Source organism: Anabrus simplex, chromosome 3 (assembly GCF_040414725.1).
Source record: "Anabrus simplex isolate iqAnaSimp1 chromosome 3, ASM4041472v1, whole genome shotgun sequence".
Lineage (NCBI taxonomy): Eukaryota > Metazoa > Arthropoda > Insecta > Orthoptera > Tettigoniidae > Anabrus > Anabrus simplex.
This window is the reverse complement of record NC_090267.1, coordinates 70,924,930-70,947,645: the sequence shown is the minus strand read 5'-3', so window position 1 is coordinate 70,947,645 and position 22,716 is coordinate 70,924,930. Positions and strand designations below refer to the sequence as shown.

Here is a 22,716-nt window from a genome sequence, read left to right as displayed (position 1 = left end):
AAGTATCATAATCTTAAGGTCGTGAGTTCGATCCTCACCCGGGGCATAGGCTTTTATCTTGTATGTCCAAGTATAAACAAAGCAACTTCATATTCTACATAATTGCTTTCACCCATCGAGCAGCCTCGTTAGCGCAGCAGGCAGCGCGTAAGTCTCATAATCTTCAGGTCGTGAGTTCGATCCTCACCCGGGGCATAGGATTTTACCATGTATGTCCAAGTATACACAAGGAAACAGCATATTCTTTATCCTTGCCCTTCAACAACGAGCGGCCTCGGTAGCGCAGCAGGCAGCGCGTAAATCTCATAATCCTAAGGTCGTGAGTTCGAATCTCACCTGGAGCATTGGCTTTAATCTTCTATGTCCACGTTTACACAAAGCACCTTCTTATTCTTTGTCCTTACATTGCCCGGTAAGTGCAGATTTGGTAACGCAGCAGGCAGCGCGTAAGTCTCATAATCTTCAGGTCGTGAGTTCGAGTCTCACCCGGGGCATAGGCTTGCATCCTGTATGTCCAAGTATACACAGAGCAACTTCATATTCTTTATCCTTGCCCTTCAGCACCGAGCAGCCTCGGTAGCTCAGTAGGCAGCGCGTAAGTCTCATAATCTTAAGGTCGTGAGTTCGATCCTCACCCGGGGCATAGGCTTTAATCTTGTATGTCCAAGTATACACAAAGCAACTCCATATTCCTTATCCTCGCAATTCAACACCGAGCATCCTCGGTAGCGCAGCAGGCAGCGCGTAAGTCTCATAATCATAAGCTATTAGTTCGATCCTCACCTGCAGCAAAGGCATTTTACATGAACATCCAATTTTACGCAAAGCTCCTTGTTATTTTTTATACTTGCAATCTCCCCCCCGAGCAGCCTCGGTAGCGTAGCAGGCAGCGCGTAAGTCTCATAATATTAAGGTCGTGAGTTCGATCCTCACCCGGGGCATGGGCTTTTATCCTGTATGTCCAAGTATACACAAAGCAACTTCATATTCTTTATGCTTGCCTTCCCCCATCGAGCAGCCTCGGTAGCGCAGCAGGCAGCGCGTCTCATAATCTTAAGGTCGTGAGTTCGATCCTCACCCGGGGCATAGGATTTTATCTTGTATGTCCAAGTATACACAAGGCAACTTCATATCCTTTATCCTTGCCTTCACCCATCGAGCAGCCTCGGTAGCGCAGCAGGCAGCGCGTCTCTAATCTTAAGGTCGTGAGTTCGATCCTCACCCGGGGCATAGGCTTGCATCCTGTATGTCCAAGTATACACAAAGCAACTCCATATTCCTTATCCTCGCCCGTCCACGTCGGGTAGCCTGGGTAGCGCAGCAGGCAGCGCGTAATTCTCATAATCATACAGTCTGAGTTGACTTCGATCCTCACCTGCCGCGGGGGCTTTTATAGTGTACATCCAAGTTAACTCAAAGCTCCTTCTTAGTCATTATACTTGCATTTTGCACAACGAACAGCCTCGGTAGCGCAGCAGGCAGCGCGTAAGTCTCATAATCTTAAGGTCGTGAGTTCGATCCTCACCCGGGGCATAGGATTTTTATCTTGTATGTCCAAGTATACACAAAGCAACTTCATATTCTATATAATTGCCTTCCCCCACCGAGCAGCCTCGGTAGCGCAGCAGGCAGCGCGTAAGTCTCATAATCTTATGGTCGTGAGTTCGATCCTCACCCGGGGCATAGGCTTTTATCGTGTATGTCCAAGTATACACAAAGCAACTTCATATTATTTAATCGCCTTGCCACGTCGAACAGCCTCGGTAGCGCAGCAGGCAGCGCGTAAGTCTCATAATATTAAGGTCGTGAGTTCGATCCTCAACCGGGGCAAAGGCTTTAATCTTGTATGTCCAAGTATACACAAAGCAACTCCATATTCCTTATCCTCGCCCTTCAACACCAAGCTCCCTCGGTAGCGCAGTAGGCAGCGCGTAAGTCTCATTATCTTAAGGTCTTGAGTTCGATCCTCAACCGGGGCAAAGACTTTAATCTTGTAAGCCCAAGTATACACAAAGCAACTCCATATTCCTTATCCTCGCCCTTCAACACCGAGCAACCTCGGTAGCGCAGCAGGCAGCGCGTAAGTCTCATAATCATAAGCTATTAGTTCGATCCTCACCTGCAGCAAAGGCATTTTACATGAACATCCAATTTTACGCAAAGCTCCTTGTTATTCTTTATACTTGCAATCTCCACCCCGGGCGGCCTCGGTAGCGTAGCACGCAGCGCGTAAGTCTCATAATATTAAGGTCGTGAGTTCGATCCTCACCCGGGGCAAGGGTTTTTATTCTGTATGTCCAAGTATACACAAAGCAACTTCATATTCTTTATGCTTCCCTTCCCCCATCGAGCAGCCTATGTAGGCAGCACGTAAGTCTCTTAGTCTTATGGTCGTGGGTTCGATCCTCCCCTGAGCCTTAGTCTTTCAACGTGAATGTCCATGTTTACACACAGCTCCTTCCTAGTCTTTATCCTTACATTCCGCAGAATTAGCAGTCTCGGTAGCGCAGCAGGCAGCGCGAAAGTCTCATAATCTTAAGGTCGTGAGTTCGATCCTCAACCGGGGCATGGGCCTTTATCCTGTATGTCCAAGTATACAAAGCAACTTCATATTCTGTATAATGGCCTTCCCCCATTCTAGCAGCCTATGTAGGCAGCACGTAAGTCTCTTAGTCTTATGGTCGTGGGTTCGAACCTCACCCGGGGCATGGGCCTTTATTCTCTATGCTTGCCTTCCCCCATCGAGCAGCCTCAGTAGCGAAGCAGGCAGCGCGTAAGTCTCATAATCTTAAGGTCGTAATTTCGATCCTCACCGGGGCATAGGCTTTTATCCTGTATGTCCAAGTATACACAAAGCAACTTCATATTCTTTTAATCGCCTTGCCACGTCGAGCAGCTTCGGTAGCGCAGCAGGCAGCGCGTAAGTCTCATAATATTAAGGTCGTGCGTTCGAATATCACCCGGTGCATAGCCTTTTATCTTGTATGTCCAAGTATACAAAAAGCAACTTCATATTCTTTATCCTTGCCTTGCAACATCGAGCAGCCTCGGTAGCGCAGTAGGCAGCACGTAAGTCTCATAATCTTATGGTCGCGAGGTCGATCCGCACCCGGGGCATGGGCCTTTATCCTGTATGTCCAAGTATACACAAAGCAACTTCATATTCTTTTAATCGCCTTGCCACGTCGAGCAGCCTCGGTAGCGCAGCAGGCAGCGCGTAAGTCTCATAATATTAAGGTCGTGAGTTCGATCCCCACCCGGGGCAAAGGCTTTAATCTTCTATGTCCAAGTATACACAAAGAAACTCCATATTCCTTATCCTCGCCCTTCCACGTCGAACAGCCTGGGTAGTTCAGCAGGCAGCGCGTATGTCTCATAATCATACAGTCAGAGTTCGGTCCTCACCCGGGGCATAGGCTTTTATCTTGTATGTCCAAGTATAAACAAAGCAACTTCATATTCTACATAATTGCCTTCACCCATCGAGCAGCCTCGTTAGCGCAGCAGGCAGCGCGTAAGTCTCATAATCTTAAGGTCGTGAGTTCGATCCTCACCCGGGGCATAGGCTTTTATCTTGTATGTCCAAGTATACACAAAGCAACTTCATATTCTATATAGTAGCCTTCACCCATCGAGCAGCCTCGGTAGTGCAGCAGGCAGCGCGTAAGTCTCATAATATTATGGTCGTGATTTCGATCCTCACCAGGGATATATTCTTTTATCTTGTAAGTCTATTATTCACAAAGCTGCTTTATATTCTTTATCCTTGGCCTCCCCATTCTAGCAGCCTATGTAGCACAGCAGGCAGCACGTAAGTCTCCTAGTCTTATGGTCGTAGGTTCGATCCTCCCCTGAGGTTTAGTCTTTCAACATGAATGTCCCAGTTTACACAAAGCTCCTTCCTAGTCTTTATCCTTACATTCCGCAGAATTAGCAGTCTCGGTAGCGCAGCAGGCAGTGCGTGTCTCATAATCTTAAGGTCGTGAGTTCGATTTTCACCCGGGTCATAGGCTTTATTCTTCTATGTCCACGTTTACACAAAACTCCTTCATATTCTTTGTCCTTACATTGCCCGGTAAGTGCAGACTTGGTAACGCAGAAGGCAGCGCGCGAAAGACTCATAATCATACGGTCTTAGTTCGAACTTCACCTGCCGCAGAGGCTTTTATAGTGAACATCCAAGTTAACTCAAAGCTCCGTCTTAGTCATTATACTTGCATTCTGCTCAACGAACAGCCTCGGTAGCGCAGCAGGCAGCGCGTAAGTTTCATAATCTTAAGGTCGTGAGTTCGATCCTCACCCGGGGCATGGGCTTTTATCCTGAATGTCGAAGTATACACAAAGCAACTTCATATTCTTTATCCTCGCCTTGCCACATCGAGCAGCCTCCGTAGCGCAGTAGGCAGCGCGTAGGTCTCATAATCTTAAGGTCGTCAGTTCGGCCCTCACTCGGGGCAAAAGATTTTATCTTGTATGTCCAAGTATACACAAAGCAACTTCATATTCTTTATGCTTGCCTTCCCCCAGCGAGCAGCCTCGGTAGCGCAGCAGGCAGCACGTAAGTCTCATAATCTTAAGGTCGTGAGTTCGATCCTCACCCGGGGCATAGGATTTTATCTTGTATGTCCAAGTATACACAAGGCAACTTCATATTCTTTATCCTTGCCTTCACCCATCGAGCAGCCTCGGTAGCGCAGCAGGCAGCGCGTCTCTAATCTTAAGGTCGTGAGTTCGATCCTCACCCGGGGCATAGGCTTGCATCCTGTATGTCCAAGTATACACAAAGCAACTCCATATTCCTTATCCTCGCCCGTCCACGTCGGGTAGCCTGGGTAGCGCAGCAGGCAGCGCGTAATTCTCATAATCATACAGTCTGAGTTGACTTCGATCCTCACCTGCCGCGGAGGCTTTTATAGTGTACATCCCAGTTAACTCAAAGCTCCTTCTTAGTCATTATACTTGCATTTTGCACAACGAACAGCCTCGGTAGCGCAGCAGGCAGCGCGTAAGTCTCATAATCTTAAGGTCGTGAGTTCGATCCTCATCCGGGGCATAGGCTTTTTATCTTGTATGTCCAAGTATACACAAAGCAACTTCATATTCTATATAATTGCCTTCCCCCACCGAGCAGCCTCGGTAGCGCAGCAGGCAGCGCGTAAGTCTCATAATCTTAAGGTCGTGAGTTCGATCCTCACCCGGGGCATAGGCTTTTATCGTGTATGTCCAAGTATACACAAAGCAACTTCATATTATTTAATCGCCTTGCCACGTCGAGCAGCCTCGGTAGCGCAGCAGGCAGCGCGTAAGTCTCATAATATTAAGGTCGTGAGTTCGATCCTCAACCGGGGCAAAGGCTTTAATCTTGTATGTCCAAGTATACACAAAGCAACTCCATATTCCTTATCCTCGCCCTTCAACACCAAGCTCCCTCGGTAGCGCAGTAGGCAGCGCGTAAGTCTCATTATCTTAAGGTCTTGAGTTCGATCCTCAACCGGGGCAAAGACTTTAATCTTGTATGCCCAAGTATACACAAAGCAACTCCATATTCCTTATCCTCGCCCTTCAACACCGAGCAGCCTCGGTAGCGCAGCAGGCAGCGCGTAAGTCTCATAATCATAAGCTATTAGTTCGATCCTCACCTGCAGCAAAGGCATTTTACATGAACATCCAATTTTACGCAAAGCTCCTTGTTATTCTTTATACGTGCAATCTCCACCCCGAGCAGCCTCGGTAGCGTAGCACGCAGCGCGTAAGTCTCATAATATTAAGGTCGTGAGTTCGATCCTCACCCGGGGCAAGGGTTTTTAATCTGTATGTCCAAGTATACACAAAGCAACTTCATATTCTTTATGCTTCCCTTCACCCATCGAGCAGCCTCGGTAGCGAAGCAGGCAGCACGTAAGTCTCATAATCTTAAGGTCGTGAGATCGATCCTCACCAGGGTCATAGGCTTTCATCTTGTATGTCCAAGTATACACAAAGCAACTTCATATTCTATATAATTGCCTTCCCCCATTCTAACAGCCTATGTAGGCAGCACGTAAGTCTCTTAGTCTTATGGTCGTGGGTTCGATCCTCCCCTGAGCCTTAGTCTTTCAACGTGAATGTCCATGTTTACACACAGCTCCTTCCTAGTCTTTATCCTTACATTCCGCAGAATTAGCAGTCTCGGTAGCGCAGCAGGCAGCGCGAAAGTCTCTTAGTCTTATGGTCGTGAGTTCGATCCTCAACCGGGGCATGGGGCTTTATCCTGTATGTCCAAGTATACACAAAGCAACTTCATATTCTGTATAATGGCCTTCCCCCATTCTAGGAGCCTATGTAGGCAGCACGTAAGTCTCTTAGTCTTATGGTCGTGGGTTCGAACCTCACCCGGGGCATGGGCCTTTATTCTTTATGCTTGCCTTCCCCCATCGAGCAGCCTCAGTAGCGAAGCAGGCAGCGCGTAAGTCTCATAATCTTAAGGTCGTGATTTCGATCCTCACCGGGGCATAGGCTTTTATCCTGTATGTCCAAGTATACACAAAGCAACTTCATATTCTTTTAATCGCCTTGCCACGTCGAGCAGCCTCGGTAGCGCAGCAGGCAGCGCGTAAGTCTCATAATATTAAGGTCGTGAGTTCGAATATCACCCGGTGCATAGCCTTTTATCTTGTATGTCCAAGTATACAAAAAGCAACTTCATATTCTTTATCCTTGCCTTGCAACATCGAGCAGCCTCGGTAGCGCAGTAGGCAGCACGTAAGTCTCATAATCTTATGGTCGTGAGTTCGATCCTCACCCGGGGCATGGGCCTTTATCCTGTATGTCCAAGTATACACAAAGCAACTTCATATTCTTTTAATCGCCTTGCCACGTCGAGCAGCCTCGGTAGCGCAGCAGGCAGCGCGTAAGTCTCATAATATTAAGGTCGTGAGTTCGATCCCCACCCGGGGCAAAGGCTTTAATCTTCTATGTCCAAGTATACACAAAGAAACTCCATATTCCTTATCCTCGCCCTTCCACGTCGAACAGCCTGGGTAGTTCGGCAGGCAGCGCGTATGTCTCATAATCATACAGTCTGAGTTCGGTCCTCACCTGCCGCAGAGGCTTTTATTGTGAACATCCAAGTTAACTCAAAGCTCCTACTTAGTCATTATACTTGCATTCTGCACAACGAACAGCCTCGCTAGCGCAGCAGGCAGCGCGTAAGTCTCATAATATTAAGGTCGTGAGTTCGAATATCACCCGGGGCATAGCCTTTTATCTTGTATGTCCAAGTATGCACAAAGCAACTTCATATTCTATATAATTGCCTTCCCCCATTGAGCAGCCTCGGTAGCGCATCAGGCAGCGCGGAAGTCTCATAATTTTAAGGTCGTGAGTTCGATCCTCACCCGGGGCATAGTCTTTTATCTTGTATGTCCAAGTATAAACAAAGCAACTTCATATTCTACATAATTGCCGTCACCCATCGAGCAGCCTCGTTAGCGCAGCAGGCAGCGCGTAAGTCTCATAATCTTAAGGTCGTGAGTTCGATCCTCACCCGGGGCATAGGCTTTTATCTTGTATGTCCAAGTATACACAAAGCAACTTCATATTCTATATAGTAGCCTTCACCCATCGAGCAGCCTCGGTAGTGCAGCAGGCAGCGCGTAAGTCTCATAATATTATGGTCGTGATTTCGATCCTCACCAGGGATATTTTCTTTTATCTTGTAAGTCTATTATTCACAAAGCTGCTTTATATTCTTTATCCTTGGCCTCCCCATTCTAGCAGCCTATGTAGCACAGCAGGCAGCACGTAAGTCTCCTAGTCTTATGGTCGTAGGTTCGATCCTCCCCTGAGGTTTAGTCTTTCAACATGAATGTCCCAGTTTACACAAAGCTCCTTCCTAGTCTTTATCCTTACAATCCGCAGAATGAGCAGTCTCGGTAGCGCAGCAGGCAGTGCGTGTCTCATAATCTTAAGGTCGTGAGTTCGATTTTCACCCGGGTCATAGGCTTTATTCTTCTATGTCCACGTTTACACAAAACTCCTTCATATTCTTTGTCCTTACATTGCCCGGTAAGTGCAGACTTGGTAACGCAGAAGGCAGCGCGCGAAAGACTCATAATCATACGGTCTTAGTTCGAACTTCACCTGCCGCAGAGGCTTTTATAGTGAACATCCAAGTTAACTCAAAGCTCCGTCTTAGTCATTATACTTGCATTCTGCTCAACGAACAGCCTCGGTAGCGCAGCAGGCAGCGCGCAAGTCTCATAATCTTAAGGTCGTGAGTTCGATCCTCACCCGGGGCATGGGCTTTTATCCTGAATGTCGAAGTATACACAAAGCAACTTCATATTCTTTATCCTCGCCTTGCCACATCGAGCAGCCTCCGTAGCGCAGTAGGCAGCGCGTAGGTCTCATAATCTTAAGGTCGTCAGTTCGGCCCTCACTCGGGGCAAAAGATTTTATCTTGTATGTCCAATTATACACAGAGCAACTTCATATTCTTTATCCTTGCCCTTAAACAACGAGCAGCCTCGGTAGCGCAGCAGGCAGCGCGTAAGTCTCATAATCCTTAGGTCGTGAGTTCGATCCTCACCTGGGGTATTGGCTTTAATCCTCTATGTCCACGTTTACACAAAGCACCTTCTTATTCTTTGTCCTTACATTGCCGGGTAAGTGCAGATTTGGTAACGCAGAAGGCAGCGCGTAAGTCTCATAATCTTCAGTCGTGACTTCGAGTCTCACCCGGGGCATAGGCTTTAATCCAGTATGTCCAAGTATACACAAAGCAAATTCATATTCGTTTATCTTCGCCTGGCCCCATCGAGCAGCCTCAGTAGCGCAGCAGGCAGCGCGTAAGTCTCATAATCTTAAGGTCCTGAGTTCGATCCTCACCCGGGGCATAGGATTTTATCTTGTATGTCCAAGTATACACAAGGCAACTTCATATTCTTTATCCTTGCCTTCACCCATCGAGCAGCCTCGGTAGCGCAGCAGGCAGCGCGTCTCTAATCTTAAGGTCGTGAGTTCGATCCTCACCCGGGGCATAGGCTTACATCCTGTATGTCCAAGTATACACAGAGCAACTTCATATTCTTTATCCTTCCCCTTCAGCACCGAGCAGCCTCGGTAGCGCAGTAGGCAGCGCGTAAGTCTCATAATCTTAAGGTGGTGAGTTCGATCCTCACCCGGGGCATAGGCTTTAATCTTGTATGTCCAAGTATACACAAAGCAGCTCCATATTCCTTATCCTCGCCCTTCAACGCCCAGCAGCCTCGGTAGCGCAGCAGGCAGCGCGTAAGTCTCATAATCATAAGCTATTAGTTCGATCCTCACCTGCGGCAAAGGCATTTTACATGAACATCCAATTTTACGCAAAGGTCCTTGTTATTCCTTATACTTGCAATCTTCCCCCCCGAGCAGCCTCGGTAGTGCAGCACGCAGCGCGTAAGTCTCATAATATTAAGGTCGTGAGTCGATCCACACCAGGGGCATGGGCTTTTATCCTGTATGTCCAAGTATACACAAAGCAACTTCATATTCTTTATGCTTGCCTTCCCCCTTCGAGCAGCCTCGGTAGCGCAGCAGGCAGCGCGTAAGTCTCATAATCTTAAGGTCGTGAGTTCGATCCTCACCCGGGGCATAGGCTTTTATCGTGTATGTCCAAGTATACACAAAGCAACTTCATATTATTTAATCGCCTTGCCACGTCGAGCAGCCTCGGTAGCGCAGCAGGCAGCGCGTAAGTCTCATAATATTAAGGTCGTGAGTTCGATCCTCAACCGGGGCAAAGGCTTTAATCTTGTATGTCCAAGTATACACAAAGCAACTCCATATTCCTTATCCTCGCCCTTCAACACCAAGCTCCCTCGGTAGCGCAGTAGGCAGCGCGTAAGTCTCATTATCTTAAGGTCATGAGTTCGATCCTCAACCGGGGCAAAGACTTTAATCTTGTATGCCCAAGTATACACAAAGCAACTCCATATTCCTTATCCTCGCCCTTCAACACCGAGCAGCCTCTGTAGCGCAGCAGGCAGCGCGTAAGTCTCATAATCATAAGCTATTAGTTCGATCCTCACCTGCAGCAAAGGCATTTTACATGAACATCCAATTTTACGCAAAGCTCCTTGTTATTCTTTATACGTGCAATCTCCACCCCGAGCAGCCTCGGTAGCGTAGCACGCAGCGCGTAAGTCTCATAATATTAAGGTCGTGAGTTCGATCCTCACCCGGGGCAAGGGTTTTTAATCTGTATGTCCAAGTATACACAAAGCAACTTCATATTCTTTATGCTTCCCTTCACCCATCGAGCAGCCTCGGTAGCGAAGCAGGCAGCACGTAAGTCTCATAATCTTAAGGTCGTGAGATCGATCCTCACCAGGGTCATAGGCTTTCATCTTGTATGTCCAAGTATACACAAAGCAACTTCATATTCTATATAATTGCCTTCCCCCATTCTAACAGCCTATGTAGGCAGCACGTAAGTCTCTTAGTCTTATGGTCGTGGGTTCGATCCTCCCCTGAGCCTTAGTCTTTCAACGTGAATGTCCATGTTTACACACAGCTCCTTCCTAGTCTTTATCCTTACATTCCGCAGAATTAGCAGTCTCGGTAGCGCAGCAGGCAGCGCGAAAGTCTCATAATCTTAAGGTCGTGAGTTCGATCCTCACACGGGGCATGGGCTTTTATCTTGTATGTCCAAGTATACACAAAGCAACTTCATATTCTGTATAATGGCCTTCCCCCATTCTAGCAGCCTATGTAGGCAGCACGTAAGTCTCTTAGTCTTATGGTCGTGGGTTCGAACCTCACCCGGGGCATGGGCCTTTATTCTTTATGCTTGCCTTCCCCCATCGAGCAGCCTCAGTAGCGAAGCAGGCAGCGCGTAAGTCTCATAATCTTAAGGTCGTGATTTCGATCCTCACCGGGGCATAGGCTTTTATCCTGTATGTCCAAGTATACACAAAGCAACTTCATATTCCTTTAAGCGCCTTGCCACGTCGAGCAGCCTCGGTAGCGCAGCAGGCAGCGCGTAAGTCTCATAATATTAAGGTCGTGAGTTCGAATATCACCCGGTGCATAGCCTTTTATCTTGTATGTCCAAGTATACAAAAAGCAACTTCATATTCTTTATCCTTGCCTTGCAACATCGAGCAGCCTCGGTAGCGCAGTAGGCAGCACGTAAGTCTCATAATCTTATGGTCGTGAGTTCGATCCTCACCCGGGGCATGGGCCTTTATCCTGTATGTCCAAGTATACACAAAGCAACTTCATATTCTTTTAATCGCCTTGCCACGTCGAGCAGCCTCGGTAGCGCAGCAGGCAGCGCGTAAGTCTCATAATATTAAGGTCGTGAGTTCGATCCCCACCCGGGGCAAAGGCTTTAAACTTCTATGTCCAAGTATACACAAAGAAACTCCATATTCCTTATCCTCGCCCTTCCACGTCGAACAGCCTGGGTAGTTCAGCAGGCAGCGCGTATGTCTCATAATCATACGGTCTGAGTTCGGTCCTCACCAGCCGCAGAGGCTTTTATTGTGAACATCCAAGTTAACTCAAAGCTCCTACTTAGTCATTATACTTGCATTCTGCACAACGAACAGCCTCGCTAGCGCAGCAGGCAGCGCGTAAGTCTCATAATCTTAAGGTCGTGAGTTCGAATATCACCCGGGGCATAGCCTTTTATCTTGTATGTCCAAGTATGCACAAAGCAACTTCATATTCTATATAATTGCCTTCCCCCATTGAGCAGCCTCGGTAGCGCAGCAGGCAGCGCGTAAGTCTCATAATCTTAAGGTCGTGAGTTCGATCCTCACCCGGGGCATAGGCTTTTATCTTGTATGTCCAAGTATACACAAAGCAACTTCATATTCTATATAGTAGCCTTCACCCATCGAGCAGCCTCGGTAGTGCAGCAGGCAGCGCGTAAGTCTCATAATATTATGGTCGTGATTTCGATCCTCACCAGGGATATATTCTTTTATCTTGTAAGTCTATTATTCACAAAGCTGCTTTATATTCTTTATCCTTGGCCTCCCCATTCTAGCAGCCTATGTAGCACAGCAGGCAGCACGTAAGTCTCCTAGTCTTATGGTCGTAGGTTCGATCCTCCCCTGAGGTTTAGTCTTTCAACATGAATGTCCCAGTTTACACAAAGCTCCTTCCTAGTCTTTATCCTTACAATCCGCAGAATGAGCAGTCTCGGTAGCGCAGCAGGCAGTGCGTGTCTCATAATCTTAAGGTCGTGAGTTCGATTTTCACCCGGGTCATAGGCTTTATTCTTCTATGTCCACGTTTACACAAAACTCCTTCATATTCTTTGTCCTTACATTGCCCGGTAAGTGCAGACTTGGTAACGCAGAAGGCAGCGCGCGAAAGACTCATAATCATACGGTCTTAGTTCGAACTTCACCTGCCGCAGAGGCTTTTATAGTGAACATCCAAGTTAACTCAAAGCTCCGTCTTAGTCATTATACTTGCATTCTGCTCAACGAACAGCCTCGGTAGCGCAGCAGGCAGCGCGTAAGTCTCATAATCTTAAGGTCGTGAGTTCGATCCTCACCCGGGGCATGGGCTTTTATCCTGAATGTCGAAGTATACACAAAGCAACTTCATATTCTTTATCCTCGCCTTGCCACATCGAGCAGCCTCCGTAGCGCAGTAGGCAGCGCGTAAGTCTCATAATCTTAAGGTCGTGAGTTCGATCCTCGCCCGGGGCATAGGCTTTAATCTTGTATGTCCAAGTATGCACAAAGCAACTTCATATTCTATATAATTGCCTTCCCCCATTGAGCAGCCTCGGTAGCGCAGCAGGCAGCGCGTAAGTCTCATAATATTAAGGTCGTGAGTTCGATCCTCAACCGGGGCAAAGGCTTTAATCTTGTATGTCCAAGTATACACAAAGCAACTCCATATTCCTTATCCTCGCCCTTCAACACCAAGCTCCCTCGGTAGCGCAAGAGGCAGCGCGTAAGTCTCATTATCTTAAGGTCTTGAGTTCGATCCTCAACCGGGGCAAAGACTCTAATCTTGTATGCCCAAGTATACACAAAGCAACTCCATATTCCTTATCCTCGCCCTTCAACACCGAGCAGCCTCGGTAGCGCAGCAGGCAGCGCGTAAGTCTCATAATCATAAGGTCGTGAGTTCGATCCTCACCCGGGGCATGGGCTTTCATCTTGTATGTCCAAGTATACACAAAGCAACTTCATATTCTATATAATTGCCTTCCCCCATTCTAGCAGCCTATGTAGGCAGCACGTAAGTCTCTTAGTCTTATGGTCGTGGGTTCGATCCTCCCCTGAGCCTTAGTCTTTCAACGTGAATGTCCATGTTTACACACAGCTCCTTCCTAGTCTTTATCCTTACATTCCGCAGAATTAGCAGTCTCGGTAGCGCAGCAGGCAGCGCGAAAGTCTCATAATCTTAAGGTCGTGAGTTCGATCCTCACCCGGGGCATGGGCTTTTATCTTGTATGTCCAAGTATACACAAAGCAACTTCATATTTTGTATAATGGCCTTCCCCCATTCTAGCAGCCTATGTAGGCAGCACGTAAGTCTCTTAGTCTTATGGTCGTGGGTTCGAACCTCACCCGGGGCATGGGCCTTTATTCTTTATGCTTGCCTTCCCCCATCGAGCAGCCTCAGTAGCGAAGCAGGCAGCGCGTAAGTCTCATAATCTTAAGGTCGTGATTTCGATCCTCACCGGGGCGTAGGCTTTTATCCTGTATGTCGAAGTATACACAAAGCAACTTCATATTCTTTTAATCGCCTTGCCACGTCGAGCAGCCTCGGTAGCGCAGCAGGCAGCGCGTAAGTCTCATAATATTAAGGTCGTGAGTTCGAATATCACCCGGTGCATAGCCTTTTATCTTGTATGTCCAAGTATACAAAAAGCAACTTCATATTCTTTATCCTTGCCTTGCAACATCGAGCAGCCTCGGTAGCGCAGTAGGCAGCACGTAAGTCTCATAATCTTATGGTCGTGAGTTCGATCCTCACCCGGGGCAAGGGCCTTTATCCTGTATGTCCAAGTATACACAAAGCAACTTCATATTCTTTTAATCGCCTTGCCACGTCGAGCAGCCTCGGTAGCGCAGCAGGCAGCGCGTAAGTCTCATAATATTAAGGTCGTGAGTTCGATCCCCACCCGGGGCAAAGGCTTTAATCTTCTATGTCCAAGTATACACAAAGAAACTCCATATTCCTTATCCTCGCCCTTCCACGTCGAACAGCCTGGGTAGTTTAGCAGGCAGCGCGTATGTCTCATAATCATACAGTCTGAGTTCGGTCCTCACCTGCCGCAGAGGCTTTTATAGTGAACATCCAAGTTAACTCAAAGCTCCTTCTTAGTCATTATACTTGCATTCTGCACAACGAACAGCCTCGGTAGCGCAGCAGGCAGCGCGTAGGTCTCATAATATTAAGGTCATGACTTCGATCCTCACCTGGGGCACAGACTTTTATCTTGTATGTTCAAGTATACACAAAGCAACTTCATATTCTATATAATTGTCTCACCCCATTGAGTAGCCTCGGTAGCGCAGCAGGCAGCGCGTAAGTCTCATAATCTTAAGGTCGTGAGTTCGATCCTCACCCGGGGCATAGGCTTTTACCTTGTATGTCCAAGTATACACAAAACAACTTCATATTCTATATAATTGCCTTCACCCATCGAGCAGCCTCGGAAGCGCAGCCGGCAGCGCGTAAGTCTCATAATCTTAAGGTCGTGAGTTCGATCCTCACCCGGGGCATAGGCTTTTATCTTGTATGTCCAAGTATACACAAAGCAACTTCATATTCTTTATCTTCGCCTGGCCCCGTCGAGCAGCCGCGGTAGCGCAGCAGGCAGCGCGTAAGTCTCATAATCTTAAGGTCGTGAGTTCGATCCTCACCCGGGACATAGGCTTACATCCTTTATGTCCAAATATACACAGAGCAACTTCATATTCTTTATCCTTGCCCTTCAGCACCGTGCAGCCTCGGTAGCTCAGTAGGCAGGGCGTAAGTGTTATAATCTTAAGGTCGTGAGTTCGATCCTCACCCGGGGCATAGGCTTTAATCTTGTATGTCCAAATATACACAAAGCAACTCCATATTCCTTATCCTCGCCCTTCAACACCGAGCAGCCTCGGTAGCGCAGCAGGCAGCGCGTAAGTCTCATAATCATAAGCTATTAGTTCGATCCTCACCTGCAGCAAAGGGTTTTTACGCAAAGCTCCTTGTTATTCTTTATACTTGCAATCTCCACCCCGAGCAGCCTCGGTAGCGTAGCACGCAGAGCGTAAGTGTCATAATATTAAGGTCGTGAGTTCGATCCTCACCCGGGGCAAGGGCTTTTATCCTGTATGTCCAAGTATACACAAAGCAACTTCATATTCTATATAATTGCCTTCCCCACCGAGCAGCCTCGGTAGCGCAGCAGGCAGCGCGTAAGTCTCATAATCTTAAGGTCGTGAGTTCGATCCTCACCCGAGGCACAGGCTTTCATCTTGTATGTCCAAGTATGCACAAAGCAACTTCATATTCTATATAATTGCCTTCCCCATTCTAGCAGCCTATGTAGGCAGCACGTAAGTCTCTTAGTCTTATGGTCGTGGGTTCGATCCTCCCGTGAGGCTTAGTCTTTCAACATGAATGTCCATGTTTACACACAGCTCCTTCCTAGTCTTTATCCTTACATTCCGCAGAATTAGCAGTCTCGGTAGCGCAGCAGGCAGCGCGTAAGTCTCATAATAATAAGTTCGTGAGTCGAATTTTCACCCGGCTCATAGGCTTTATTCTTCTATGTCCACGTTTACACAAAACTCCTTCGTATTCTTTGTCCTTACATTGCCCGGTAAGTGCAGACTTGGTAACGCAGCAGGCAGCGCGCGAAGGACTCATAATCATACGGTCCTAGTTCGACCCTTACCTGCGGCAAAGGCATTTATCGTGAACATCCAATTTTTTACAAAGCTCTTTCTTATTCTTTATACTTGCACTCTGCATCCCGAACAGCCTCGGTAGCGCAGCAGGCAGCGCGTAAGTCTCATAATCTTAAGGTCGTGAGTTCGATCCTCACCCGGGGCATAGGCTTTTATCTTGTATGTCCATGTATACACAAAGCAACTTCATATTCTATATAATTGCCTTCCCCCATTGAGCAGCCTCGGTAGCGCAGCAGGCAGCGCGTCTCATAATCTTAAGGTCGTGAGTTCGATCCTCACCCGGGGCATAGGCTTTTATCTTGTATGTCCAAGTATACACAAAGCAACTTGATATTCTATATAATAGCCTTCACCCATCGAGCAGCCTCGGTAGCGCAGCAGGCAGCGCGTAAGTCTCATTATATTAAGGTCGTGATTTCGATCCTTGCCAGGGATATATTCTTTTATCTTGTATGTCTATTATTCACAAAGCTGCTTTATATTCTTTATCCTTGGCCTCCCCATTCTAGCAGCCTATGTAGCACAGCAGGCAGCACGTAAGTCTCTTAGTCTTATGGTCGTGGGTTTGATCCTGCCCTGAGGCTTTGTCTTTCAACATGAATGTCCCACTTTACACAAAGCTCCTTCCTAGTCTTTATCCTTACATTCCGCAGAATGAGCAGTCGCGGTAGCGCAGCAGGCAGCGCGTGTCTCATAATCTTAAGGTCGTGAGTTCGATTTTCACCCGGGTCATAGGCTTTATTCTTCTATGTCCACGTTTACACAAAATTCCTTCATATTCTTTGTCCTTACATTGCCCGGTAAGTGCAGACTTGGTAACGCAGAAGGCAGCGCGCGAAAGACTCATAATCATACGGTCTTAGTTCGAACTTCACCTGCCGCAGAGGCTATTATAGTGAACATCCAAGTTAACTCAAAGCTCCTTCTTAGTCATTATACTTGCATTCTGCTCAACGAACAGCCTCGGTAGCGCAGCAGGCAGCGCGTAAGTCTCATAATATTAACGTCGTGAGTTCGAATATCACCCGGGGCATAGCCTTTTATCTTGTATGTCCAAGTATACACAAAGCAACTTCATATTCTTTATCCTTGCTTGCAACATCGAGCAGCCTCGGTAGCGCAGTAAGCAGCGCGTAGGTCTCATAATCTTAAGGTCGTCAGTTCGGTCCTGACTCGGGGCAAAATATTTTATCTTGTATGTCCAATTATACACAGAGCAACTTCATATTCTTTATCGTTGCCCTTCAACAGCGAGCAGCCTCGGTAGCGCAGCAGGCAGCGCGTAAGTCTCATAATCCTAAGGTCGTGAGTTCGGTCCTCACCTGGGGCATTGGCTTTAATCTTCTATGTCCACGTTTACACAAAGCACCTTCTTATTCTTTGTTTACATTGCCCGGTAAGTGCAGATTTGGTAACGCAGCAGGCAGCGCGTCTCATAATATTCAGGTTGTGACTTCGAGTCTCACCCGGGGCATAGGCTTTAATCTGGTATGTCCAAGTATACACAAAGCAACTTCATACTCGTTTATCTTCGCCTGGCCCCATCGAGCAGCCTCGGTAGCGCAGCAGGCAGCGCGTAAGTCTCATAATCTTAAGGTCGTGAGTTCGATCCTCACCCGGGGCATAGGATTTTATCTTGTATGTCCAAGTATACACAAGGCAACTTCATATTCTTTATCCTTGCCTTCACCCATCGAGCTGCCTCGGTAGCGCAGCAGGCAGCGCGTCTCTAATCTTAAGGTCGTGAGTTCGATCCTCACCCGGGGCATAGTCTTACATCCTGTATGTCCAAGTATACACAGAGCAACTTCATATTCTTTATCCTTGCCCTTCAGCACCGAGCAGCCGCAGAGGCTTTTAAAGTGAACATCCAAGTTAACTCAAAGCTCCTTCTTAGTCATTATACTTGCATTTTGCACAACGAACAGCCTCGGTAGCGCAGCAGGCAGCGCGTAAGTCTCATAATCTTAAGGTCGTGAGTTCGATCCTCACCCGGGGCATAGGCTTTTATCTTGTATGTCCAAGTATACACAAAGCAACTCCATATTCCTTATCCTCGCCGTTCCAAGTCGGGTAGCCTGGGTAGCGCAGCAGGCAGCGCGTAATTCTCATAATCATACAGTCTGAGTTCGATCCTCACCTGCCGCGGAGGCTTTTATAGTGAACATCCAAGTTAAATCAAAGCTCCTTCTTAGTCATTATACTTGCACTCTGCACAAAGAACAGCCTCGGTAGCGCAGCAGACAGCGCGTAAGTCTCATAATCTTTAGGTCGTGAGTTCGACCGTCACCCGGGGCATAGGCTTTTATCTTATATGTCCAAGTATACACAAAGCAACTTCATATTCTATATAATAGCCTTCACCCATCGAGCAGCCTCGGTAGCGCAGCGCGTAAGTCTCATAATCTTAAGGTCGTGAGTTCGATCCTCACCAGGGGCATAGGCTTCTATCTTGTATGTCCAAGTGTACACAAAGCAACTTCATATTCTATATAATTGCCTTCACCCATCGAGCACCCTCGGTAGCGCAGCGCGTAAGTCTCATAATGTTAAGGTCGTGATTTCGATCCTCACCAGGGATATATTCGTTTATCTTGTATGTCTATTATACACAAAGCTGCTTTATATACTTTATCCTTGGCCTCCCCATTCTAGCAGCCTATGTACCAGTTTACACAAACCTCCTTCATCATCATCATCTGTTTACCCTCCAGGTTCGGTTTTTCCCTCGGACTTAGCGAGGGATCACACCTCTACCGCCTCAAGGGCAGTGTCCTGGAGCTTCAGACTCTTGGTCGGGGGATACAACTGGGGAGTATGACCAGTACCTCGCCCAGGCGGCCTCACCTGCTATGCGGACCAGGGGCCTTGTGGAGGGATGGGAAGATGGGAAGGGATAGGCAAGGAAGAGGGAAGGAAGCGGCCGTGGCCTTAAGTTAGGTACCATCCCGGCATTCGCCTGGAGGAGAAGTGGGAAACCACGGAAAACCACCTCTACTCAGTTGACCTCCCGAGGCTGAGTGGACCCCGTTCCAGCCCTTTTCAAATTTCGTGGCAGAGCCGGGAATCGAACCCGGGCCTCCGGGGGTTGGCAGCTAATCACGCTAACCACTACACCACAGAGGCGGACACAAACCTCCTTCCTAGTCTTTATCCTTACATTCCGCAGAATGAGCAGTCTCGGTAGCGCAGCAGGCAGCGCGTGTCTCATAATCTTAAGGTCGTGAGTTCGATTTTAACCCGGGTCATAGGCTTTAATCTTCTATGTCCACGTTTACACAAAACTCCTTCATATTCTTTGTCCTTACATTGCCCGGTAAGTGCAGACTTGGTAACGCAGAAGGCAGCGCGCGAAAGACTCATAATCATACGGTCTTAGTTCGAAACTTACATGCGGCAAAGGCTTTTATCGTGAACATCCAATTTTTTACAAAGCTCTTTCTTATTCTTTATACTTGCACTCTGCCCCCCGAACAGCCGCGGTAGCGCAGCAGGCAGCGCGTAAGTCTCACGATCTTCAGGTCGTGAGTTCGATCCTCACCCGGGGCATGGGCTTTTATCCTGAATGTCGAGGTATACACAAAGCAACTTCATATTCTGTATCCTCGCCTTGCCAGATCGAACAGCCTCCGTAGCGCAGTAGGCAGCGCGTAGGTCTCATAATCTTAAGGTCGTGAGATCGGTCCTCACTCGGGGCATTGGCTTTAATGTTCTATGTCCACGTTTACACAAAGCACCTTCTTATTCTTTGTCCTTACATTGCCCGGTAAGTGCAGATTTGGTAACGCAGCAGGCAGCGCGTATGTCTCATAATCTTCAGGTCGTGAGTTCGATCCTCACCCGGGGCATAGGATTTTACCATGTATGTCCAAGTATACACAAGGCAACAGCATATTCTTTATCCTTGCCCTTCAACAACGAGCAGCCTCGGTAGCGCAGCAGGCAGCGCGTAAATCTCATAATCCTAAGGTCGTGAGTTCGATTCTCACCTGGAGCATTGGCTTTAATCTTCTATGTCCACGTTTACACAAAGCACCTTCTTATTCTTTGTCCTTACATTGCCCGGTAAGTGCAGATTTGGTAACGCAGCAGGCAGCGCGTAAGTCTCATAATCTTCAGGTCGTGAGTTCGAGTCTCACCCGGGGCATAGGCTTGCATCCTGTATGTCCAAGTATACACAGAGCAACTTCATATTCTTTATCCTTGCCCTTCAGCACCGAGCAGCCTCGGTAGCGCAGCAGGCAGCGCGTAAGTCTCATAATCATAAGCTATTAGTTCGATCATCTCCCCCCCGAGCAGCACCGGTAGCGTAGCACGCAGCGCGTAAGTCTCATAATATTAAGGTCGTGAGTTCGATCCTCACCCGGGGCATGGGCTTTTATCCTGTATGTCCAAGTATACACAAAGCAACTTCATATTCTTTATGCTTGCCTTCCCCCATCGAGCAGCCTCGGTAGCGCAGCAGGCAGCGCGTCTCATAATCTTAAGGTCGTGAGTTCGATCCTCACCCGGGGCATAGGATTTTATCTTGTATGTCCAAGTATACACAAGGCAACTTCATATCCTTTATCCTTGCCTTCACCCATCGAGCAGCCTCGGTAGCGCAGCAGGCAGCGCGTCTCTAATCTTAAGGTCGTGAGTTCGATCCTCACCCGGGGCATAGGCTTGCATCCTGTATGTCCAAGTATACACAAAGCAACTCCATATTCCTTATCCTCGCCCGTCCACGTCGGGTAGCCTGGGTAGCGCAGCAGGCAGCGCGTAATTCTCATAATCATACAGTCTGAGTTGACTTCGATCCTCACCTGCCGCGGAGGCTTTTATAATGTACATCCAAGTTAACTCAAAGCTCCTTCTTAGTCATTATACTTGCATTTTGCACAACGAACAGCCTCGGTAGCGCAGCAGGCAGCGCGTAAGTCTCATAATCTTAAGGTCGTGAGTTCGATCCTCACCCGGGGCATAGGATTTTTATCTTGTATGTCCAAGTATACACAAAGCAACTTCATATTCTATATAATTGCCTTCCCCCACCGAGCAGCCTCGGTAGCGCAGCAGGCAGCGCGTAAGTCTCATAATCTTATGGTCGTGAGTTCGATCCTCACCCGGGGCATAGGCTTTTATCGTGTATGTCCAAGTATACACAAAGCAACTTCATATTATTTAATCGCCTTGCCACGTCGAGCAGCCTCGGTAGCGCAGCAGGCAGCGCGTAAGTCTCATAATATTAAGGTCGTGAGTTCGATCCTCAACCGGGGCAAAGGCTTTAATCTTGTATGTCCAAGTATACACAAAGCAACTCCATATTCCTTATCCTCGCCCTTCAACACCAAGCTCCCTCGGTAGCGCAGTAGGCAGCGCGTAAGTCTCATTATCTTAAGGTCTTGAGTTCGATCCTCAACCGGGGCAAAGACTATAATCTTGTAAGCCCAAGTATACACAAAGCAACTCCATATTCCTTATCCTCGCCCTTCAACACCGAGCAGCCTCGGTAGCGCAGCAGGCAGCGCGTAAGTCTCATAATCATAAGCTATTAGTTCGATCCTCACCTGCAGCAAAGGCATTTTACATGAACATCCAATTTTACGCAAAGCTCCTTGTTATTCTTTATACTTGCAATCTCCACCCCGGGCGGCCTCGGTAGCGTAGCACGCAGCGCGTAAGTCTCATAATATTAAGGTCGTGAGTTCGATCCTCACCCGGGGCAAGGGTTTTTATTCTGTATGTCCAAGTATACACAAAGCAACTTCATATTCTTTATGCTTCCCTTCCCCCATCGAGCAGCCTCGGTAGCGAAGCAGGCAGCACGTAAGTCTCATAATCTTAAGGTCGTGAGGTCGATCCTCACCCGGGGCATAGGCTTTCATCTTGTATGTCCAAGTATACACAAAGCAACTTCATATTCTATATAATTGCCTTCCCCCATTCTAGCAGCCTATGTAGGCAGCACGTAAGTCTCTTCGTCTTATGGTCGTGGGTTCGATCCTCCCCTGAGCCTTAGTCTTTCAACGTGAATGTCCATGTTTACACACAGCTCCTTCCTAGTCTTTATCCTTACATTCCGCAGAATTAGCAGTCTCGGTAGCGCAGCAGGCAGCGCGAAAGTCTCATAATCTTAAGGTCGTGAGTTCGATCCTCAACCGGGGCATGGGCCTTTATCCTGTATGTCCAAGTATACAAAGCAACTTCATATTCTGTATAATGGCCTTCCCCCATTCTAGCAGCCTATGTAGGCAGCACGTAAGTCTCTTAGCCTTATGGTCGTGGGTTCGAACCTCACCCGGGGCATGGGCCTTTATTCTTTATGCTTGCCTTCCCCCATCGAGCAGCCTCAGTAGCGAAGCAGGCAGCGCGTAAGTCTCATAATCTTAAGGTCGTGATTTCGATCCTCACCGGGGCATAGGCTTTTATCCTGTATGTCCAAGTATACACAAAGCAACTTCATATTCTTTTAATCGCCTTGCCACGTCGAGCAGCCTCGGTAGCGCAGCAGGCAGCGCGTAAGTCTCATAATATTAAGGTCGTGAGTTCGAATATCACCCGGTGCATAGCCTTTTATCTTGTATGTCCAAGTATACAAAAAGCAACTTCATATTCTTTATCCTTGCCTTGCAACATCGAGCAGCCTCGGTAGCGCAGTAGGCAGCACGTAAGTCTCATAATCTTATGGTCGTGAGGTCGATCCTCACCCAGGGCATGGGCCTTTATCCTGTATGTCCAAGTATACACAAAGCAACTTCATATTCTTTTAATCGCCTTGCCACGTCGAGCAGCCTCGGTAGCGCAGCAGGCAGCGCGTAAGTCTCATAATATT

General features: G+C 47.8%; 26 non-coding genes across 26 annotated transcripts; all 26 read left to right on the top strand.

Moving 5' to 3' along the window:
• The first annotated feature begins 570 nt into the window (after positions 1-570).
• Positions 571-643, top strand: TRNAM-CAU (transfer RNA methionine (anticodon CAU)). The gene has a single exon. It is a non-coding gene; the product is annotated as a tRNA-Met (tRNA).
• Positions 644-1,460: 817 nt separating this feature from the next.
• TRNAM-CAU (transfer RNA methionine (anticodon CAU)) lies at positions 1,461-1,533 on the top strand. Its single transcript has one exon. It is a non-coding gene; the product is annotated as a tRNA-Met (tRNA).
• Positions 1,534-1,610: 77 nt separating this feature from the next.
• TRNAM-CAU (transfer RNA methionine (anticodon CAU)) lies at positions 1,611-1,683 on the top strand. Its single transcript has one exon. It is a non-coding gene; the product is annotated as a tRNA-Met (tRNA).
• Positions 1,684-4,235: 2,552 nt separating this feature from the next.
• TRNAM-CAU (transfer RNA methionine (anticodon CAU)) lies at positions 4,236-4,308 on the top strand. The gene has a single exon. It is a non-coding gene; the product is annotated as a tRNA-Met (tRNA).
• Positions 4,309-4,533: 225 nt separating this feature from the next.
• TRNAM-CAU (transfer RNA methionine (anticodon CAU)) lies at positions 4,534-4,606 on the top strand. The gene has a single exon. It is a non-coding gene; the product is annotated as a tRNA-Met (tRNA).
• Positions 4,607-4,980: 374 nt separating this feature from the next.
• Positions 4,981-5,053, top strand: TRNAM-CAU (transfer RNA methionine (anticodon CAU)). Its single transcript has one exon. It is a non-coding gene; the product is annotated as a tRNA-Met (tRNA).
• A 77-nt stretch (positions 5,054-5,130) lies between these two features.
• TRNAM-CAU (transfer RNA methionine (anticodon CAU)) lies at positions 5,131-5,203 on the top strand. Its single transcript has one exon. It is a non-coding gene; the product is annotated as a tRNA-Met (tRNA).
• A 1,513-nt stretch (positions 5,204-6,716) lies between these two features.
• TRNAM-CAU (transfer RNA methionine (anticodon CAU)) lies at positions 6,717-6,789 on the top strand. Its single transcript has one exon. It is a non-coding gene; the product is annotated as a tRNA-Met (tRNA).
• Positions 6,790-8,206: 1,417 nt separating this feature from the next.
• On the top strand, positions 8,207-8,279 carry TRNAM-CAU (transfer RNA methionine (anticodon CAU)). The gene has a single exon. It is a non-coding gene; the product is annotated as a tRNA-Met (tRNA).
• Positions 8,280-9,096: 817 nt separating this feature from the next.
• TRNAM-CAU (transfer RNA methionine (anticodon CAU)) lies at positions 9,097-9,169 on the top strand. Its single transcript has one exon. It is a non-coding gene; the product is annotated as a tRNA-Met (tRNA).
• A 374-nt stretch (positions 9,170-9,543) lies between these two features.
• TRNAM-CAU (transfer RNA methionine (anticodon CAU)) lies at positions 9,544-9,616 on the top strand. The gene has a single exon. It is a non-coding gene; the product is annotated as a tRNA-Met (tRNA).
• Positions 9,617-11,129: 1,513 nt separating this feature from the next.
• On the top strand, positions 11,130-11,202 carry TRNAM-CAU (transfer RNA methionine (anticodon CAU)). The gene has a single exon. It is a non-coding gene; the product is annotated as a tRNA-Met (tRNA).
• Positions 11,203-11,724: 522 nt separating this feature from the next.
• On the top strand, positions 11,725-11,797 carry TRNAM-CAU (transfer RNA methionine (anticodon CAU)). Its single transcript has one exon. It is a non-coding gene; the product is annotated as a tRNA-Met (tRNA).
• Positions 11,798-12,470: 673 nt separating this feature from the next.
• TRNAM-CAU (transfer RNA methionine (anticodon CAU)) lies at positions 12,471-12,543 on the top strand. Its single transcript has one exon. It is a non-coding gene; the product is annotated as a tRNA-Met (tRNA).
• A 523-nt stretch (positions 12,544-13,066) lies between these two features.
• Positions 13,067-13,139, top strand: TRNAM-CAU (transfer RNA methionine (anticodon CAU)). The gene has a single exon. It is a non-coding gene; the product is annotated as a tRNA-Met (tRNA).
• Positions 13,140-13,909: 770 nt separating this feature from the next.
• TRNAM-CAU (transfer RNA methionine (anticodon CAU)) lies at positions 13,910-13,982 on the top strand. Its single transcript has one exon. It is a non-coding gene; the product is annotated as a tRNA-Met (tRNA).
• A 522-nt stretch (positions 13,983-14,504) lies between these two features.
• TRNAM-CAU (transfer RNA methionine (anticodon CAU)) lies at positions 14,505-14,577 on the top strand. Its single transcript has one exon. It is a non-coding gene; the product is annotated as a tRNA-Met (tRNA).
• Positions 14,578-14,653: 76 nt separating this feature from the next.
• Positions 14,654-14,726, top strand: TRNAM-CAU (transfer RNA methionine (anticodon CAU)). Its single transcript has one exon. It is a non-coding gene; the product is annotated as a tRNA-Met (tRNA).
• Positions 14,727-14,951: 225 nt separating this feature from the next.
• TRNAI-UAU (transfer RNA isoleucine (anticodon UAU)) lies at positions 14,952-15,024 on the top strand. Its single transcript has one exon. It is a non-coding gene; the product is annotated as a tRNA-Ile (tRNA).
• Positions 15,025-15,379: 355 nt separating this feature from the next.
• On the top strand, positions 15,380-15,452 carry TRNAM-CAU (transfer RNA methionine (anticodon CAU)). The gene has a single exon. It is a non-coding gene; the product is annotated as a tRNA-Met (tRNA).
• Positions 15,453-15,971: 519 nt separating this feature from the next.
• TRNAM-CAU (transfer RNA methionine (anticodon CAU)) lies at positions 15,972-16,044 on the top strand. The gene has a single exon. It is a non-coding gene; the product is annotated as a tRNA-Met (tRNA).
• Positions 16,045-17,453: 1,409 nt separating this feature from the next.
• On the top strand, positions 17,454-17,526 carry TRNAM-CAU (transfer RNA methionine (anticodon CAU)). The gene has a single exon. It is a non-coding gene; the product is annotated as a tRNA-Met (tRNA).
• A 303-nt stretch (positions 17,527-17,829) lies between these two features.
• On the top strand, positions 17,830-17,902 carry TRNAM-CAU (transfer RNA methionine (anticodon CAU)). Its single transcript has one exon. It is a non-coding gene; the product is annotated as a tRNA-Met (tRNA).
• A 1,476-nt stretch (positions 17,903-19,378) lies between these two features.
• TRNAV-CAC (transfer RNA valine (anticodon CAC)) lies at positions 19,379-19,451 on the top strand. Its single transcript has one exon. It is a non-coding gene; the product is annotated as a tRNA-Val (tRNA).
• Positions 19,452-20,792: 1,341 nt separating this feature from the next.
• Positions 20,793-20,865, top strand: TRNAM-CAU (transfer RNA methionine (anticodon CAU)). The gene has a single exon. It is a non-coding gene; the product is annotated as a tRNA-Met (tRNA).
• Positions 20,866-20,942: 77 nt separating this feature from the next.
• TRNAM-CAU (transfer RNA methionine (anticodon CAU)) lies at positions 20,943-21,015 on the top strand. The gene has a single exon. It is a non-coding gene; the product is annotated as a tRNA-Met (tRNA).
• Positions 21,016-22,716: the final 1,701 nt, after the last annotated feature.